Source organism: Propithecus coquereli, unplaced genomic scaffold (assembly GCF_000956105.1).
Source record: "Propithecus coquereli isolate 6110/MARCELLA unplaced genomic scaffold, Pcoq_1.0 Scaffold285, whole genome shotgun sequence".
Lineage (NCBI taxonomy): Eukaryota > Metazoa > Chordata > Mammalia > Primates > Indriidae > Propithecus > Propithecus coquereli.
In genome coordinates, this window is record NW_012148452.1 from 1,122,964 (window position 1) to 1,130,457 (window position 7,494).

The window sequence follows — 7,494 nt, forward strand, 5'->3', positions numbered from 1 at the left end:
GTGTGGCCCAGTTCCTAACAGGCCATGGACCAGTACCAGTCCACAGCTGGGGGTTGAGGACCACGGCTTTAGAGGACTTATCCACTAATTATGTTTTCATTTTATTTATTTATTTATTTCGGGATATTATGGGGATACAAACATTTTGGTTACATATTATGACTTTGCCACACCCAAACCATGATTCGAGGCATGCCTTTTCCCCGCTACAACGCTCGCTCTGTCCATTAGTTCTAGTTTACCCACTCCCAACCCCTCAATCCCTGAAGAATATTACTATTGTGTGAGCACCATTGTGCTGATCAGTTTTTAAAAGGACCTTGCAGCTCAGATGTTTAATTAGGCAGATTCTCTTCTCAAATTGTAAATAATCCTACAAATTAGCCCTAACATTTAGTTGTCCATAAACCACAAAACTTTTGGCTATCAAAAGATTACATCATAAAACTATGATGTACCCTTTTGTGCTTATGTTTGAGGAAATAATCTCTTTTTAAGGCCAACATGGTGTTGAGGCCCTCTACCATTTCTAGTCACAAAAAGATGTAACTCATCAGTTCTATGATAACTTTTTCCTCATATTTTAACATATCTGAAATTTGAAAATCTTACAACCAATATCATATTAAATTTTACTTGACAGCATTTTTTCTTAATGACACATAAAATAATGTCTCACAATTATTGGTGTCTTAGATTTGATGAAACATGTTGTGTAGTTCTTATATTTTGTTTATGTCAAAAGAGAAGACTGCTTCCTGGATAAAGTAAACAATTCTTCTTTGACTTGCTTGCTTTTACTCTTTTCCACTTGATTTTTCAATCAGACTGGAGGAAGAAAGAAACAGAAAAACAAAAAGAAGAGAAAAAAAGAAAAACACATTAGAATATCTACTATGTTTCAGGTATACTAGATATACTTTTATGTAGATTATTGCAGAGTAAATGAGCTTCAAGAAATTAGAAGACGTACGTATTTAAAGGCAGACCAATGTTCTTTGGAAATAGTCATGTAATTACAGAAGCACAATGATCTTAGAAGAAGACATCTAGGCTCCATTTTTCTCAACATAAAACTCTTTTTTTTTTTTTTTTTTTGAGACAGAGTCTCACTGTGTTGCCCAGGCTAGAGTGCCGTGGCGTCAGCCTAGCTCGCAGCAACCTCAAACTCCTGGGCTCAAGCGATCCTCCTGCCTCAGCCTCCCAAGTAGCTGGGACTACAGGCACGCGCCACCATGCCCGGCTAATTTTTTCTATATATTTTTAGTTGTCTGATTAATTTCTTTCTATTTTTAGTAGAGACAGGGTCTTGTTCTTGCTCAGGCTGGTTTCGAACTCCTGAGCTCAAACAATCCGCCCGCGTCGGCCTCCCAGAGAATAAAACTCTTTTTATAATTAACCTCAGTAGTGTTATTTTATCTTTTAAGATGTCTTACCGTGTTTCAGCCTGTGAAGATCTCTTTGACTCTTAAACTGGCTATCTGCTTTAGCTAAGCAGATATCTTCATTAATGTTATGAATAAAATGTTGAATAGAATTGAGTCCAGCCAAGGTCTATAGTTTAACATTAGAGACATCCCTCTGGAGTTAACCTTGTTCCATCAGTCAAGCCTGTTTGCTTTGATTGTTCAACACTTCTCTGCTTTGGGATAAAGTTCAATTTCCTTAGAGTGGAACTGAAAAGACAGATTTTTGTGGTCTGTCTTCTTTATAGCTTGGACTCCTGCCATATCCCACCCTGATGTCAGTTCACTTTAGTCAGTTTGAACTGCCTGTTTCCCAAATTCTTCTCACAGTTCCGCCTTTCTAGAATGCTTTTTATTCCTTCTATTTGTAAATTCCTATGTATCCTGTAAGTCCCACCTCCAATTTACCCTTGCTAAGAGACCTTTCCCTGAAAAACCATCTACCCCTTCACCAGATTAGGTATCCCGCTTCTATGCTCCCAAGACACCCTTTGCTTCCTCATAGTACTTAACACATTGCATTGTAATTAGAATTCATCTGTCTTTCCCACTAGAAATGAATACTTTAAAGGCAGGGATGATATTTCACTTCTTTGCTGTTGGCACAGCATGGCACTTAATATTGCCTTGCTAAATTAAAGATGCCATGAAACTTTATTAAATAATCTGCTGAATGTTCAGCCCCATAATCTATCAGTTTGTCAATGCTGTAAAAATAAAAGGTAATGAGATTGATTTGATACTTCCTTATGTATGCACTGCATTGTTATTCATTTCACTTTAGAGCAGCAGTTCCAAACCTTTTTGGTACCAGGGACCAGTTTCACGGAAGACAATTTTTCCACCGACGGTTGGGGGGAGGGCTTTGGGATGATTCACGCACATCACAGTTATTGTGCAGTCAAACCTCTCTGCTAATGATAATCTGTATTTGCAGCCACTCCCCAACACTAGCATCACTGCCTCAGCTCCACCTCAGATTATCAGGCATTAGATTATCATAAGGAGCACGCAACCTAGATCCCTCGCATGCTTAGTTTACAGTAGAGTGCTCGCTCCTATGAGAATCTAATGCCACTGCTGATCTGACAGGAGGCGGAGCTTATGCAGTGATGTCAGCGATGGGGAGTGGCTGTAACTACAGATGAAGCTGGCCTGCCACTCACTTCCTGCTGTGTGGCCCAGTTCCTAACAGGCCATGGACCAGTACCAGTCCACAGCTGGGGGTTGAGGACCACGGCTTTAGAGGACTTATCCACTAATTATGTTCATCAAGTATATTTCTAGGTAGACTTAAAGTCAGACATTTGTATTTAATAACTATGGTAGATACTTAAATTGTACAGTGTTTGAGTGAAACTATGCCAGCTTCTAATGATATTGTTGGTAAAATCAAGTAATTTTGTTAGTAGTTTCTGGGACCTACCTTTTTAAAACTTTAAAACTGGGAAAGTTGCCCATTTTCCCTCTTGCAGGATTCTTCAGTGTTCCACAGCATTTTTTAACTCATACCTGCAAGTTCCTTTAGCACCCAGGATGTAATTCATGTGGGCCTGGAGACTTGAGTAGCTCCTTGAAATCAGTTAACTATCTCAGGTTTGAATTCCATCATAAGCATGTTATTTACAGCTTGAAGATCCTCTTGCTGAATTTTAAGTGGAGCGGGTTGGGACAGAAGGAAGGTAAAACTGAATAGGTACTAAATACTTTTTGAATCCTATCTATCCTTACTCTTTCTGGAAACATATTTAAAAGTTCTTTTTGTTGTCTTTTAAGTGCTTTTGTCTTTCTCTTGTAAGCTTTAGTTCATTTTGGATTTGACTCTTATGGAGAATGTAGGTATTGGGCCGAGCGCGGTGGCTCACGCCTGTAATCCTAGCACTCTGGGAGGCTGAGGCAGGAGGATTGCTTGAGCTCAGGAGTTCGAAACCAGCCTGAGCAAGAGCGAGACCCTGTCTCTACTAAAAATAGAAAGAAATTAGCTGAACAACTAAAAATATATATAGAAAAAATTAGCCGGGCATGGTGGCGCATGCCTGTAGTCCCAGCTACTTGGGAGGCTGAGGCAGAAGGATTGCTTGAGCCCAGGAATTTGAGGTCGCTGTGAGCTAGGCTGACGCCACGGCACTCTAGCCTGGGCAACAAAGTAAAGCTCTGTCTCAAAAAAAAAAGAATGTAGGTATTAAAAAGTCATCCCTCACATCTTTATAATTTTCAGTTATTTTTTACACAATTTCCTTTGAGGTTCACAAAGCTGGTTAGAAAGCTATGGTTATTACTGTGTTCATTTACAACTGAGCAAATTGAGATTTCGAGACTGTGTTTTGCCTGAATTCACAACGCAGAATGTTGCAAACCTAGGATCATAGGAATCCTAATCCGATGATCAAATGCTTCTACTAATATCACAATAAGAGTCCCAAGTAATTACAATTTTATAATTTCATTTAAATTATTTGCAAAACTCACACTTCAGGTAAGTTCTGTAGTTAGTGGTGTTTCTTGCAAAAAGACCACTCAAAAATATTTATTCAAAAGTATTTTTGTGCTTTACTCTAGTGCTAGGTGTTGTATTGGATTCCGGAGACTCAATGGTGAGCCAAATAGACCCAATTTCTCCCTTCATGGAGTTGTTTGGTAAAGACAAATAATCATACAATTATAAACTGTGAAAAACATTACGAAGGCTCCACATAGAGCACTGCAGTAAGTGTATAACAAAAGGACCTGATCTGAGGCAAGGGTGTATGTGGAAATCCTGGGGAGGCTTTAAGGCAAAAATAACCATGGGGCTTTCAAAGAACTCAAATGCCTAAGAAGCTAAGAGGAGAACATACAGAAAGGAGGCCCATTTTGAGGCTGTACTTACCTTTAGAGTAAAAGGATTTTGAGCTACCAAGTAAGGCACACACTGAGAATAGAGATACCAAGTTAAGAGTACTTGTATATGGCAATGGTCCACTCAGATAAGGTAGTTTTATCTAATACCTTATATGGCACTGGATAATGCTAATTTAGACTAAAATCAGGCCAGTAGAGAGAGAAATGAAAATAGTTGACAGTCAATACACAAGACCCATAGTTATGATGCCTGTTTACAAGGAATTTATGGTTTGTCCAACAGGATATGGTAGTGCCCTGCACAGTGACAAGGAACATTGTAAGGACCAGGTGTTCTTTGTGGAGGAAAATTGCTGGTTTTAGTAATAAGTGAATATTCGCTCAGAACAACAAGAGAATGACAGAACGAAGACTTAAACTCAATCTGAATGCAAGTCTTTAAGACACTACATGGCTTGGGGACGTGGCATAGTTTAGGTTTATTACTTAGTAATATTTCTTTTTTCTCTGTAGTAGGTAGTGGCAAAATAAGTCTTTAAAACCAACATTTTAACTTCACAAAAGTCATTCTTGACAGTTACGTTGCGTCACTGTGGAAGAAAAAAACAAAACAAAAAGCAGCTCAAAAAAACTTCCATCAATCTCAAACAGAAATTCTGGTTATAGATTATAGAACTCTAGGGCCGGGCGCGGTGGCTCACGCCTGTAATCCTAGCTCTCTGGGAGGCCAAGGCGGGCGGATTGTTTGAGCTCAGGAGTTCGAAACCAGCCTGAGCAAGAGCGAGACCCCGTCTCTACTAAAATTAGAAAGAAATTAATCGGATGACTAAAAATATATAGAAAAAATTAGCCGGGCATGGTGGCACATGCCTGTAGTCCCAGCTACTTGGGAGGCTGAGGCAGAAGCATCACTTGAGCCCAGGAGTTTGAGGTTGCTGTGAGCTAGGCTGACGCCACGGCACTCACTCTAGCCCAGGCAAAAGAGTGAGACTCTGTCTCAAAAAAAAAAAAAAAAAAAAAAAGATTATAGAACTCTGAGAGTGAGGGTTCTTTAATCCTCATTCCAACATTGATAACTCTCCTCCAGTACACACAGGAAAATATTGAAAACTGGACATTAACAGAATAAACGCATCAGGAATACATTCAAGGTAGTTAAATTTATCTTTTGCCATAAGCCAAAAACATAATTCTCTTCCCCTTTTCCTTTTTGTTTATGTGAACTTCTCAAATAAATCAGTGCCCTCTGGACTTCTGTACTCTCAGGGGGATCCAAAAGGAACTTGACTTATCTCAACTAGTTAACAGAGTAAAACTCCCTTCATATACTGTTAAGCAAAGCCTGGATGTTTCCATATTACACACTTAAGAGATAATGGTTCCCACTAAATGTCTATGCTTCTCTAGAAATTACATTGCAAAGGTTATTTACCCCCCAAATGGTTTGAATATGATTCAAACTACATTTCTAATTTTATCCTGAAGTGGATTCTCTGCCTCTAGATTTCTCCAATACCTATAATGACTACCCTCCGCCCCAAGTATTTTTGAACAATTTTTATAGTTACAAATTTGTCTGAGGCATATTTTGATAATAAAAATCACTAAACAGAAAAAAAATGTCAGAACATGTTACAATTTTGATTCTAGAAATGAAGTATTTATACCTAGAATAAGCTGATATTATTTCAAGTCATTTTACCAATTAAATTAACAAATGCATACATTTACACACATAATGTGCTGATATAAGGAGGTCAAAATACTTTCCATGGGTAATTTATTAATTCCTTCTAGAGTATTTTTAAATGTTCACCATATTTCGCTACACCTCTCAATCTGTAGTTCTTCACTTTAAAGGAATTCACATGGAGAACTCTAGCAGAAAATTTGTAAGAGAAGATTCTTAGGGAAGAAACCAACTAGCATTTTGGGCTTTCAAAGTACTGGATTTTGCCAAGATAGAGCACACTGGCTCACAATATAAAAACTGTGTTTTCTTAAGGTAGGGAACATGTCTATCTCTAAGCTTCTTGAATTCTTAACAAGTATCAATACCTTATGTGTAGTACAAGTAAGCATTTGATTTAAACTATTAAAGAAAAAAATTTCATTTCCTTTAGTAAATCACTCAGTAGGATTTTTCAGACACTGGTTTTCAATACTGAAAGTTACAAATAGAAAAGAAAGGTTGTGTGCAATTGCGCAAGAAGTGAATAACCCCTTTAAAAAAAAAGCTTGATTTGTATTGTTCTTTTTAGTCATACATAACACTATAGTAAAAAAAAAAAAAAAAAAAGTAGAAACCAAAGGTAATGTAAACTGTGAGATAGAAAATAATTTAGGATAGGCAGTTTAAACAACATATGTCTCCTTTTAAAAGATCATTTTTTTAAATTTTGCTGGTAGAAACTATTTCAAAATGATCACAACAATTTTGAGGTATGTCCTTACTCAGCTTAAGTCTGGACAAAAATGTTTTAAATGGCTGCTTACAGAATATGGACAGAGCTATTTTTGATGGATTGTTCATTTCTGAACTTTTTTTTACACTTCAAACACATTTACATGATCAAATAGAAATAGGATAGAGCTCAGCTTTAAATATTTAAAGGTAGTTTGCTTGGACTAGAAAATAAATAACAAAATGATCAGCCTACAAGGAATTGGTATGTATGTAAATATACAATTATCCTGTACTGTATATACTATACACTGACACATGATTAAAATTCTTTTTGAAAATAAAATACTTCACAGAAATTAAAAGATCATTAATCAGTTTTTAGGTTGCCCTTTTCCATTATAAATGACACAAAAATAATGTTGCTACTATTTTTCACACAAATTTAAGATGAGAATATTTTCAACAGAATGAGACACCACAATGAAGGCTTCATGAATAATTTATTCCATTTGAAGTTTTGTTTTTTGTTTTTTGTTTTTTTAAAAAGTATAAACCTTTTCATTTCCTCAATCACAATTTGTACAACTCAGTGTTATGGCATTCGGCAGCAATAGTGTTTGTTCCTTATTCTTTTTTGTCACGTTAAAAAGAAAAGTAATTGGACCATATTAAATGTCACTGCTAAACAACAACTTTAAAACGCCCCTTCATAAAGTGACCAAGCAATTTTGAGAAGGTTGATGCTGACATGTCCAGTAATGACGTTACAATTTGTAGTTT